This window comes from Cyprinodon variegatus, unplaced genomic scaffold (assembly GCF_000732505.1).
Source record: "Cyprinodon variegatus isolate N-32 unplaced genomic scaffold, C_variegatus-1.0 Scaffold42, whole genome shotgun sequence".
Classification (NCBI taxonomy): domain Eukaryota; kingdom Metazoa; phylum Chordata; class Actinopteri; order Cyprinodontiformes; family Cyprinodontidae; genus Cyprinodon; species Cyprinodon variegatus.
In genome coordinates this window covers 1,416,144-1,430,305 of record NW_015150495.1, presented here as the reverse complement: position 1 = coordinate 1,430,305, position 14,162 = coordinate 1,416,144, and the positions used below count along the sequence as shown (strand labels likewise).

The following is a 14,162-nucleotide window of genomic DNA, read 5'->3' as shown; positions in this document are numbered from 1 at the left end:
ATATATAAGCACTTTTAAATTTGGGCAATGCTTCTTTAATGTCACAGATCGTCTGTGCCAAAAGTCAGACTTTTCAGGACTCATAAAGTAAATCTTTTAGATTTTACTCCTATTTAAATTGTTTAGTAATTAGCAGGTTTCTGCGTAACTTTGTGAAATGGGATTCATTGAGGCATTTGGAATAGTTCTGCCGGAGCGGGACCATATCTAAAAGATGCAGATGACCAAACCTTTTAGGTCAGCCCCATTGTAGAGAAAGAGAAGGTAAGTAATACATTGCTTTAAAGATTTTTTATCTATACAAATCTAAAAAGATATGATCTATTGGGATTTAACCCCCCAGTATCTAAATATTCTCAGAAAAAAGTGATATGAATACTTTTGCAAATACAATAACTACATAAACACATAAAGTGAAGGACACTATCTGCATAAATAGAAACAGTGGGACTCTGTTCCAGGTTGTGGATATTTGTGCCAGAACAATCTAATAACAGACCATATGTTAATAAATGTTGATGGAGATCTGGGAAAATATGGTGTTGGAGCTAAAAAATGCATTTTGTTTCTAAAATTTCCTGCCAAGCAACATTTACAAACCTCCAGCTTTGTCCCATAAAGTATCAGAGGAGGTTTTAATTACTCCATTAAGAGCCAATCATTGACTTTGACTTTTAACTCAATGGCTTGTTTTTTAATTACCTCACAACTCAGTATCAGCATTAAAGCGATAAGAGACATTGAATTGTGTATTGTCTAACCCTTCTGGATATCTTTTGCTTTAGACTTAAAGCTAAAATATTGGTTCGCCTGCAGCCTTGATGTGCAGGATCCATTGCACTCCTCCTTCACACGCCGAGCTCAGTGTCACTTCTTTGACACATGCAGATCGGTTGATTTAGAGCTCAAAGACCAGCCGCTGGACCTGTTTTGGATGTTTGATGGCCCGAAATTTAACACAAAGCTCTATAGTTCTCCTCATTCGTCCTCAGGCAGATAGCACTCATCACTGTTACTCTACATGAAGACGTCCCATTTCCCTCCTAATGTGTCTAATTCCAATCTCTCTATAAAATTAGAATCGTTTTCAGCTCATGAAGTTCTACCCCAGACGCTAGTCTCTCACTTTAAACACTAGAGACTTTTTAACGTGGCATGTGAAGGATGTTAGAATACATTTTAATGACGTTTAAATGGAAGTAAAAAGGTTATTGAAAAACACTTTTCTGTTCAATGTGGCAGATTGGTTCTGTAGAAACGGGGGTTATATCAGTGAGGAGAAAGAAAAAGCTAAATTCAGTATTGATTCTTCTTGAAATGACAGATGATTGACTGCAACACGCTGCAAAGGCTGAAGCATGAATAAATTATTTTCTCTGCGGACATTTGTCTCTGGCCCAGTTCCTCTATGACATTTAAATTCTACTTCTCTTCAAAGAAATCGATAATTGCATTAATGTGCAGGTTTTCTATACAACCTTTGTAGTCATTCAGAAAATACATTTTTTTTATTTTACTTTCCTGACCAAAAAAAGAAAAAAAAAACTTGGGAAAATGCCTGACTTTAGATTGAATGCATTGATTGTTTTTGTGCTAATTTCAGTCTCAGCTAATGCATTCTGGCCACCCCAGTTTGGCACAGTGTCCAAAATGAGCCTCATATCTTACAAGAAAACAAGTTAAAAAGCCATCAGGTAATTACCTCAGGTTGCTGAGGTCCTAACAAAGTTTTTTTTATTTTTTTTTTCGTGTTTTCCCTGCAGTCATAGGATTGACGTATTCACACAAGCATTTTTGTTTTTGTTCAACTGTTCATCCTTTCAAGTCCCACCTTCTGTTTTCTCTCTCCTTCTCCATTCAGCCTCTTTCTTTCCTCTCAGCCAGCCTGCACACATCTTGCAGTTATGGTTTGAGCATTCTAAAGGGAAACATTAACAATGAGCTCTGGTATGTGTTTGGGGATCTTTGCAGCAGAAATACAGTATAATAGGAAAGGAAGCTGCCCATCAATGCATTTAAATATTTGTCATAGGCAACCTTCCTAATGAGGCCATAGGTACTGCATTAAATCAGTTTAATAAGAAGCCACCATATGGTGTGTTCCTTTCAAACAGCCAAATGTTGTTAGAAAATCTAAATTAAAAACTCTATGGGGACATGAGGAGTCTTGCCAACTAAATAGATTGATTTGAGTTTTTGTAAGTGGTTTGAATTCAAAGTGTAACAGAACAGAGCCTTGATATTGATGCTTAGCTAATAGAAGGAATTAAAACCCTTTTATAAAATGAAAGCAAGGATATTCCTAAAAAAATTGCATTTGTAATGTTCACCTTCTTTGGTTACAAGTTTTTAATGCGAGAGACCTTTGTAGTAATGACAGCTGATTGAAAACCTTTAAAATAGGCTGTGCTCAGTAAATAGGATATTTACTTTACTGCTGTAAAACTGAAATGTCTTGAAATACCTGTGGCAATGTTTATTGTCAATAATACAGAATGACCATTTATTCATCATGGGGTTGTGAAATTTCCTGTGAGTAGCAGCAAAATGGAAAGGCAAGCTCACAGTTACATAAATTAAAACAAAAGTAATGATAATATTGATAATAATGATAATATAAAACTCTATAATATATTTGCTCTCAAATGTAAACATCATGATGCTGTTTACTACCAGTTTATCCATAGGTGGGTAGATACTGTTTAATGAGGAACTTTAGAGCAAACTGTAAAAAACGTCTCACAAAAATGAGATGTGATACTTGGCCTTAATGGCAGAATCTTATTGTTTGCTGGGTGCACACTGTGAAGTCATGCTGTCACAACAACCTTCCACAAAACAAAAAGTTTGGACTAGGGCTGGGCTATATGACCTCAAATCAATATTACGGTAAATTGGATAGGTTTACCTCCATAGCGATAGATGCTCTGGCTCCTCTATCAGAAATAAAGGCATGTGCAGGAAATACAACTAATCTATTTATATTTTATTTATTGATTAAATCACATTATTTATCAATTAATTAATTAAAGTGTTCTACCGGGAAAAAAAACACAATGGTTTCGATACTACGCGTTCAACTCTGACTAAGTCTGCGCTGATCTTCCATCTGTGCTTGTGCATAAATGCGCCTTTGCGCAAGATGCTCTGAGCCTGTCCTTCACACTCCACTCTAATGATTTGCTCTCAGGCTCTAGTATGGCTCTTCAATCGCTACTTAATAAACTATGTGGCTGATCATCCTCTGCCAAGCATAGAAAACCCCTTTGTCTAACTATCAAGATTTTATTTCTCCCAGCTTACAAGAGGTGATACTTCTTTAACTTCTTTAATTTCTACCAAAAGGAATCCCTAAGATATATCAAAATAAAATATATAATTGAATTCTGTTTATTTTTAGATAAAGAGCCAGATGAAAAGGTACATAGATCTTTGAATATTTCTCTCTTATTGTTCTTATTTCTATCTATTTAAATATGATGTAAAATTTTCCTTGTATTGTCATTAAAAGATTTTCTCTATTTTCTTTAAATATTTCAACATTTTTGTTAGCATATTCATTTAATATAGGTCTGGATTGCCATGGCATTACAAGGGAATTATGTAGGTTCTCTCTGTATTTTTTTTTTAAATATCATTTCAATATCAATCAATTTAAATCTACTTTGACCGCTGAGAAGCAGTAACTGAGGGGTAAATTCTCAAAAATAAAGCCAAAATTGCCAAAGGAGAAAGAAGTATGCTTTTGTTATTTTTAATATTTGGAGCAATGAAGATTTTATTGATCTGTATGTAATGCATAATTTATAGTAGATCAGGAAGTGTTTGGTTTGGGATGGAAACCTAGTATGTTTAAAACCATTCCTTAACTACACATTTTGTTAGCTTGTCGTTCTGCTATATTAACCAGTATGTTGTGCTGAACTAGATCTGCTATTTTCACAACTTTTGTGAGACACTTTTTTTTTTTTAAAGAGCATTAATTCATAAAAAAGTTTGCTTGAATTTTTCTGCCCAACAGCAATGATGAACTGCATTGCAGCATGCTATACCCAGCTATTGTAGCATCTAGGCAAGAGCTGTCAGCCTGGTAAAGAATCTGGTTGTTGTTTGAAATTGTAAAGGTTAACATTTTTTTGCAACATAAAGCTGATTAAAGCTAGATTAAAACTAACTAAAACTAATACATATCGTAATGACTAAAATGTGACTAAAACCAGAAACAGTTTTCATCCTGAGGACTAAGACTAAAATCTAGGATGGCTGTCAAAAACAACAATGCTGACGTTGGAAAATTTTTACCGGTTATCATAGTGAATGACAACTGACTATTCAGTTTATCAACCAGACCTACCCTGTAGATGTACCTCATAAACGCCTGTATCCCTGGTGTTGATTGTGTGGTGCATTCATTTCTTTAAGTTTGCCCCAGGGCAGCAGATGCTGCAAAGTAGCTTACCACCATCAGCGTGTGAAGATAACGTGTTTGAATGGATGAATATATTAAGTGGTTTGGAGCCTTTATCTTGATTAAGAGCTGCACCAGTCCAGGCCATTTAACATTTGTTGTTGTATTGTTATTACAGCTGCACATAAACACTAACATAAAAACAAGCAAACACTGTTTGAAATAAATCCTGGAATTGTGTGTTCACATTACACATCTATCTTTTTATTCTAGGGCTTATCCATAAAACAGGAGAAGTCCAGCAGCAACAATCAGGTGTGTAGAGATACAGTTGGGCTGACTATTTAGGATGATTCTCTAAAGTAAAGGACCTCTGCAGCTCTAGAGTCAAGAGAAGCTCACATCTTTGCAGACCCCACACATTCTGTGCATAAGGTTAAGACCTTTATCTTCCGGTCATTACTTTAGAGTACTATTTGTAAAACATGGCCACCTCAGAGATAGCTTCTTTACCTCTGATGAACTTTACATAAACCTCAGAACAGGAGTAGAAAGCTATTCTGTTGCGAAACAGAAAAGTTAATTTTGCATAACATGCCACATTTTATATATAATTTCTCTCTCTTTGTATTTATGTATATAGAATTGGTTTTTGAAGTGTGGTTACTCTGGATTCTTTCTTCTCGTTAAAATGGTACATGTCTATATCGCAGTCTCATGTTCGGGTGTAATGATGCTTGGAGTTGGAGTGATGTCACCGGACGGATTTGCCACTGTTCTATTGCTACAAAGGCTGCTGTTATAACCAATAATATTTCAAAAACACTGTTAATCATGGAATGCAAATGGAAAACAGAATAAAACCATCTTATTCAGACACACGCCCCCGTAGCAAGTCAGGAGTTGCGTGTGATAATCAATAGGATTTTTCCGGTAAGCATTTTGTTACCCTTTCAGACAACATAGCATTTTTTTTTGGTATTCAGATTGTTTATCCCTTCATGTATCAAATTTAGCCACTTTCCCACATTCTGACTACCTCCTTGCTTAACCTCCTCCTCATCCCTACACATCCCTCTCTATGCACTGCCCATGTTGACGGGCATCAGGTCTGCCCTCTGCTCATTATCACTGTCTGGTTTGGACCTACAACCAAAAAAGGTCTGGAACAGATTACAACTGTCATCCAGGCCTGCAGAAAACAATCACCGCTGCCAACTTGCCCTTCCTTAGTGGTGGAGTAGTGGCCTAGTGGTTAGAGCATTGCGCTTGGGTCCTGGAGGTTCTGATTTCAAATCCCGCTCATTCACACTGACTGCCTATCTGGGTCCAGACTGCTCCCCAGGTGCTGCACAGTGGCATCCCACAGCTCCCCAATGGGATGGATTAAATGCAGAGAGTGAATTTCCCCTTTAGGACAATAAAGGGATTTACATTTTTGGGGAGTGGTGGCCTAGTTATTAGAGCAATGTGGTTGTTCCGAGAGAAGGTTGCAAGTACCCGGTTTAATCCCCACAGCCTGCACTCTGGGACCCTGAGCAAGACCCTTACCCCTGATTGCTCCCCAGGCACCGCATAATGACAGCTCAATGCTCCGCAAGGGGGCGGTTAAATGCAGAGCTGAATTTCTAGCTTTTATATTTGCAGAGGGTAAACTGGCAAGAAACTGCAGACACATCTCACCATGGTCACAAGCTGTTCCAACTTTTCCCCTCTGGTAGGCGCTACAGAGCACTATATGCCACCAGATATAACTCTAATAAACAACTGGCCCTAAAGCAAAGTGTGAGAAACAACAGCTGTGGAATGACCCTGTAACCATGAACCCTGTTCAGTCCTCTTTAATGGCTACTACTTATTTGGCATTTAATAAATCTACATCCTTTGCATCTCTTCATCCACTGCACTATTGTTTGGCCTGTCTAATTTGCTTATGGCTTTTAAATTTGTCTGGGGTCAGGGTTATGCTTTTACAGTGGGTTTAGTAAAACTTTATCATCTGTATGCTATGAGAAGTTAAATCAAAGTAAAATTCCTTGTTTGTGCCAAAATTCTGTCCAATAAAGCTAATTCTGGTTCTAAAGTCTTTCAAGTTACCCTCCATCTTTGCCAGCTCTGCACATCTAGAGACCTAAATTACTTTTCCAAACTCCCTACATCCTCCTAGTCAGCAAAATTTCTTGTCCTGCTAAAAAAAAAACAAAGCATTCCAACAATATTATGCTGCCACCATCAGGTTTCATTGTTGACTAAGGTGAGCTTTTTTCATAGTGTGTCCAAAAATATTCTCATGTTTTTTGGGGTTTTATGACCATAGCATAATTGGCCTGTTGTTGTGTCCCCTGCATACCTTATGGTCAAATCTACGCCGGACATCTTATAGCTGTTGTTTATCATTTTATTTTTCTCTTGTCTTTTTGTAACAAGGGCCAGATTTGTAAAATGCAAGACTAATAGTTTTAATAATCAGACTCTTACATGGGTTAAGAGTCCCTCTACTTGCTCCAAAAAAAAGACCTCTTTGCAGCACTTTTGACTAAAAATATTCTTACCCTTCCTGTTAGCTTCGTTGAAAACACCATGTTTAGGAGGCTTGCAACCATGCTATTCTCCCATTATTAAAACATTGACGTGCTCTCTGTATCAAACTATATTACTTTTTTTTTACCAGAAGTCATTTTTGAAAAAAAAAAGAAAAAATTACTGTGCTCTGCAAAAAAAAGTTTAAACTGGTCTACAAATAAAACTGTTTCTTCTGAATGCTTTTATTATCTGACATGGTTCGGTGGTCTTCGTTTCATTTTAAAAACATGCACAGATTCAACAGCCGACACATTTATCAACCTGTCTGGAGGCTGGTGGTTTTGCACTAAAAATGTTCACCCATTTTCTTTTTGTTTTCGGTGCTGGACTTTGTTGGGTTATAGCCGAGCTGCCAGAATGACAAATCAACCCTCAGCAAACAGAGTTTTTTTATACTTGGACCACCGCACGTGAAATTATGCTGCTTGGCCCTGTCTGGGAAATGGATTCCAAGTCAACAGAGGAGCAGGAGATAACTGAGAGGCATATCTTCTTCTCCCAACGCATCCTCACATCAGCAAATTACCTTTGAGCCACCAACACTTAAACTGTATATATCTATATGTATCTGCTCTATGTGTGCTGGAGATTACAGCTTGTGGCTGCCCTTGTGTTTTTCCCCACTCTTGCTCATGCTGTCCCTCCAAATTTGTGTGGAATTTATCTTGCTTATTTTAAATAAGAATTCAACTCAATTTGCCATACTCTACCTCTCTTAGCAGAGGATTTCTGCAGTCTGATATAGATGCTTCATAAAGCTAGAGAAAGACGTTATTAGTTTAAACATGTTACTACTTGTGTTTTGACATTTTTGTAATAATTCTCCTTGGGAATACTCTGAAAGCAATCGAGGGGGAGAAAAAACCTGCAGGCCCTGCATTAGAGGACGGATGGGGGTGTCGATCAAACCCAAGGTGTTGCAGTCGGATCGGTGCTGAGGCGAGTTGGTGGTTTGCAGCAGCAAAGTGACAGCACCTATTAATTTGGCCATTTAATTTTAACTCCAACAGCGTCAGGCTCCACCACCTTCAATCTCCCCCCGTCATTCACAACAAGCCCCCAGGCCGGCAGCCATAAACACCCTAACACACAAACACACACACCCTAACACATTCACTAAACAGGCTTTTAATCTAAAGCTGAAACTTATTCTGCGACTTCCCCTGAAAAATGTGCGGCTTTTAAATCAATCAGATGCACCACTTTTTAAAACTGCTGCTGCGACATCTTGCCGAAGCCCGGGAGCAGATGTCAGGGTGTGTAAAACCGCTGCAGTTGCAAATTGGGTTCCTTCGTCATGAAGCACACCCGACCAGTAATGGCCAGATTGATCGGCTCCTCTGTGGAGCGGGCGATTGAAGCTGAAGCTTTATGACGGTCCTCTCGCTCAGAAATGGACTGCAGCAGGGAGAGGTTGTGATGCTGTGATAGAAATTCATAAGTTCTGGCTCTTTCTCGCCCTCTCTGTCACCTTTGCTCCTGCTGCGAATGCCCGAGCCCATCATGGCTTCAATAGAGGGATTTACTCTTAACACGGCAAGGTCAAACTTCTCTGTTATTCAGCTGAAATGATTTCCTTCTTTTCACTGCTTTAAGTGCAGCCCTCTCTAGAATCTACTGGCACATAATGTAAAGAATAAGAAAAAGCCTTGAAATGGATTCCTTTTTTATTGCATCATCATAAACTTATAACCCCCAGATTCACCGTTTTAATTTAATCATTATCCAATATTAACAAAACACTCAAGGTTTCCACAAATACTGAATAAAAAAAAATCTCTGAGATAATAAGCATAATAAGTATCATGATATTATATACACGTTTTAACTTTAATGAATACTAACTTTGATTTCGTAGTCTGATCCAATTTCTCTTGGCCACCATATAAAATATGAAATAAAAAATAAAAGATAACACATCTATCAAGTACTGTAGATGTATACATTATGTTCATAAATCAATAAAAGGCAAAAACTAAAGAGTAAAATTATTAATTTTAAAATTGATTTTTGTTGGAGTCTGTTTGAGTCACACACGACCGTGTGTTCCTCCACAATATATTAAAAATGACCAGTAATAATTATTTTTTTTACAAACAGTATCAGGAATTTTAAGATATTATAGTCATATATTGTAGAGATGGAGAAAATAATGTCTCCAGTGTATGTTCTTACACAAAACATACCATTATTTTATTAACTAAATAAATAAATATGTTAAAACTTTGTTTAGCTGCATTCCAGCTTGTTCTCTCTCTAGATTTTTTAATGATATAACCTGCTCTACGTAGTAGTAGTTGTTCCCCAGGGGGTGTGACCCTTAGTTGTAAAAACACTGAGAGGTAAATGGAGGAGGTGTGATGCTGCGGGACTTTTTTTCTTTTTAAGGCCCCCAGGACCCCTTGCTAGATTCCTCTATTTGGGATACCAGACCATTTAAAACAGGCTTAAAAAAAAGTCACACATGGTTTATCGGCTGTAAAACCAAATGTTTTATGTTGTTAATCATTATTTATCCATTGTTTGGTTTTAGGATTTTGGTTACTGAAGCCAGTGTTTGTGGGTCTGGAGAACTTGCTGCTTTTTATTGCTTGAAATTGCAAATAAACACAAGGATGTTCACTATTACAAAAATGTCAACAGCATTTTCTCTTCTAATTTTCTTTGCCATACTGTGAGTTGACAGAGATTTTAGAAACTTGAGACCTCCTCCTATATAAGAGAATCAACTTTCTCTAATTTATGATAACATTTCTTTAGAAATTCTTGCTGCTAATCTGACAAACAACTAACTCAGAAAATGTGTATTTAGTCCCCAACTCCCTCACACAAATTATGTCTAGTGGTTCCTGTCACACAGGGCAGGAATGTGAAGGCAAACCGACGTCAATGCTTCAATTTTGCATTAATATTTCAATTTAGTGCAGGAATGGCAGGCGGAGAAAGGGGAGAGTCACATACACACTCAGACAACAGGGTGAAAAAGAAAGGAAGACTGATGGTACACACTTTTATCATGTCTGGGTCCAGTGGACCTAAACCTCCTGGGTGTGATATAAATGTGTAGGGAGGTGAGGGGGTTATCATTTTTTTCCCTTGTTTGTTCCTAAAAGAAAATGAGCCAAGGAAAAAAAAAAAAAGAGTCTGAGTTTGAAAAAAAAATGCTTTTTTCTTTAATAAAACAGATAGCAGGTCTCACAGACCAAAACAAAGGGTTGACTAAATAAAATCATCCCTTCCATAGATGTGACTGAGATGTCATAATCGGTGTCAGCCTATTGCAAAGAGTTACATAGAGCTACGGTAAATAGGGTAAATTTGTCTTGTTGGGTTTGCTGGTGTTTTGAAAAAAAAAAAAAAAACCTTATTGACTTCCTAATAACTTGAAAATCAGAAAACATTAATAAATTCAGGAAATGTAGAGAACAAAGACGGACTATAATAGATGGATTTTTTTGTTCCATATACCTAGTCTACTAGAAACTAGAAACAAAATAACCACATCATCCACCTACAATGCTATATGATCAGCAAGCAAACAGACTGGTGTGTCTGCATGAACCAGCTAGCACAAACACAAAACATAGTGCAAGGTTAAACTTCAAATGGATTCAAACTTCAATAATCCATTTCTTTCTTGGGGCTGCACAGTGGTGCAGTTGGTAGCACTGCTGCCTTGCAGCAAGAAGGTTCTGGGTTTGAATCCTGGTTTGGGTGACTTTGTGCATGGAGTTTGCATGTTCTCCCTGAGAATGCGTGGGTTCTCTCTAGGTACTCCGGCTTCCTCCCACAGTCCAAAAACATGACGGTTAATTGGCTTCTCTAAATTCTCCTTATGTGTGTCTCTGTGTTGTCCTACGATAGACTGACGACCTGTCAAGGGTGAACTTCCCCTCTCTCTTGACCCCAGCAGGGATAAACGTGGAAGAAAATGGATGGATTTGATTCTAATCCCTAAATTTACGAATTCTTTCTTTTTAGTTTCAATTCAATCTTAATTTGCATTGCTGGAATAACATTTTTATTTTTTTTCTACTGTTACCTAAATTACAGTGTAGTTATGCAACATATGAAAGTATAACATCCACATTCAACAACAAATCAATGCAAAGTAATGGAAGTGAAATTTAATATGAGTCGGAATTTTCAAACTCTCAAGTTTACTGTTAAAATGAGTTTTTTAAGCTGATCCATGTTTGTATGAATCCATCTATATGAGTTAATATGAAAATCCATCCAGAATCAGAAAAATACGTATTTTCTAATTTAACACATCCCCTAGTGCGAGGTATGTTTTATGTTGTATCACACACGGAGCCAACACAGCACCTGATACAGTTCTGTTCAGTTCACACAATGGCTGTGGGGCCTCTACTAAGTGTAAGTATATAACAGTGCATTAATATGGCAGATGTAGGATTACAGTGTCACATGGTGGTGATGAAGTAGAATAAAAATAGCAATGGTCAGAAATCAAATGTAAACGTCACATGAATCAGATTCAAGTGGTTTGAAGAAGTTCTGAAGATGTTCATGACCTTCATCGCTGTTTGTTTTATCCTCTTCTTAGCGTGAATCATTGCATCAACAACCCTTTGCATCAGTAACATGTACTCTTTGTCTGTAGTCTTTAAGTTCAATACAGTTTATTTATATAGTGCCAGTTCACAATACACGCCATCTGAAGGCACTTTACAGAAACAATGTAGTCTGAAAACGTTCTTATTTAAAGAAAACCAGCTGATTGGATTCAAGTTAATGAATTTGCAGAATTCACTTCTTATAGACTAGTGTGTAAAGAAAGTAGATATTTGATGGAGTTTTTTTATTTACTGAAGCAATCCCACACACAAAGCATGCATGCAGCTAAAGTGGGGGTCAATGAGAGAAGCAGACTTACAAGAGCAGCATAGAAGCATTGATCCATAAGTATTTTCTGTTATAAAAAGTAACATAGGTAAAAAATGTATCTGACTTAATGAGAACTTTTCAGAATCCAAGACAGAAGAGGTTAAAAGTTGTACATCTAACACTGGAGTCCATAAACTAACCCGGATCATACATCTCTTCTGTCTTACTGCCTCCTGTGGCAGTGAGTGACCCACATTTTCACTACACAGAAATTAACACCTAGGCATTTTCACATCCTGTATTAAAATAAAAAAAAGAAAATTATTTTCACTTGAGAATCCAGTTATCTTTATAATAAAGAAAAAAAGAATCATTTTTGGATCCTTCAGCTAATTTTACTACATGAACATAGAGATAAATCACCAGAAATGAAGACTCTTTAATGGTCATGTCAATCCTCATACCTTAATACCATAATAAACTTGGATGGTGTGCATAGAGTGAAGTGGAAGAATCTATTGAGAGCTGGGAAAACATTTTTACCATTCATTTTATTAAAAACGTATATTTGGGGGGATTTTTGTGCATCCCCGCCCTGTAAGGTCTTAAGATGTAATCAAATTAATGTTTTTATTGTAATATTAGGCTACTAGAATCTAGTTCAATCAATCAAGGATTTTATTTTTAGGTTTAACTGGGAGGTTTGTGGGGATCTGAAGAGGGAATACTACAGTAATGCAAATAGGAATTTATTTTGGCAGTTGTTTTTTTAATCTCTAAGTCAGTTTAAAACATATGTTCAACTGAATTAGCTTTCAGATCATCTGTTAATGTTTGACTAAAGAAAAACACCTAATAACAAAACTAAACAGGAAGTGAGTAGATTATTCCCATCAGTTTTCGTCCTTAAAAATATGGATTCCTTCAAAATCACAGACATAAATCTTAGTTTCTTTTTTTTCCCTTTCTTTATAGTTGTCAAGGTGATTAAGAGGCTCCTTCCACAGAACATTGCTTCCTTTTTTTGTAAAGTCTCCTAATTGTAAATGTGTTTATTATCGTGGCTTTAATTTTTAGAAGTTTTCTGGACAGCAGCGCCTCAGTTCATCACCTCCTTGCTGTTTCTGCTGTTTCTTTGACCTCACTTTTGAGTGAGGGATGGATTTAAAGACTGCCGCCCTCCTGAGACATTTTGAAAGATAAGTGCAGCTTTGGATGAAATGAGAGGCTATCCATCATAAGCCAAGGCTGGTTGGCTGACAGCCTGAGATGCTCCAGAACATCTAAACTTATTTCTCTAGGTAGAGGTTTCTATGTAGAGGTTTGTTATTGTTTTGTTAAACTAGTTATACAGTTCTTCTTTTTTTTTTTTAAGAGATTTAAATAAGTAAAAGACTGCAACCCTAAATAGGTTTAACAATAAGTATATTTTGTGTGATTAACTACTCTTAAATCTGGCTTCACATGTGGAAAATGTTCTTTTAGATATGTTTATATATCACAGAGATTTTTAGAGCTTATTAAGCTATGTTAGGCTGTCTGTTTAATGAGTTCTCATTTATTCTCAGTGCCTCAGAGGTCTGCTGCTTGGTGAAGAACCATCATGGCTGGGATTAAAGCAAGCAGGTCTGCCCCCTACTGCCCTAACAAAGCATGTATCTTTATTCCACACAGCTGCAATGAATTGTCCTTGAGAAATCCAGGATTTTCTTTTTGGATTTTAGGTAACTACACAAGCCCTGAGGTGCCCAATGTTTACTAAATAATCAATTTGAGAATTTTCTTATAATTTCCCTACTTTTTAATGATTCTTGTGGTTAAAATTGACCTCCTTCTCTCACATCGTGTTTGAATCCGAGATCTAATTTTTAGAGATAGGTAGTAATTATTTTTGCATAACTAATGAACTAGAAGTAATATCTGTATCCAGATATCTGGACTGACAGATAAAGACATTGAAATATAAATGCATAATTGACAAAAATGTGCATGCATGGATAAATTAATAGAATAAACATAAAGATGAATGGATAGCTGGATATACAGATTGATTCTGTAAAAATAATAAAAAAAATAGGGGTCATAAATGGTTACTTTCTCATGTCCTTCAGCTCCAGTCACATTCTGAATTTACCATGTTTCATATTTAAAACCAAGCCAGACCCATTTGCCTTAAAGTTAACAATGATTTTAATTGTAAAAATACTACATAGATTCATTTCAATGCATTTTTTCTGTATAATAACAGTCAAGGGTTATTGTAATTTCTTTCTCCCCTTGTTAATGACCCCCTCCAGTTTGCAATTGTGACCACAAGGGG

General features: G+C 36.7%; 1 protein-coding gene across 2 annotated transcripts in view; it reads left to right on the top strand.

The window, feature by feature from the left end:
• dpp6 (dipeptidyl-peptidase 6) overlaps positions 1-14,162 on the top strand; it is a 329,860-nt gene that overhangs the window by 51,323 nt on the left and 264,375 nt on the right. The window lies entirely within an intron of this gene.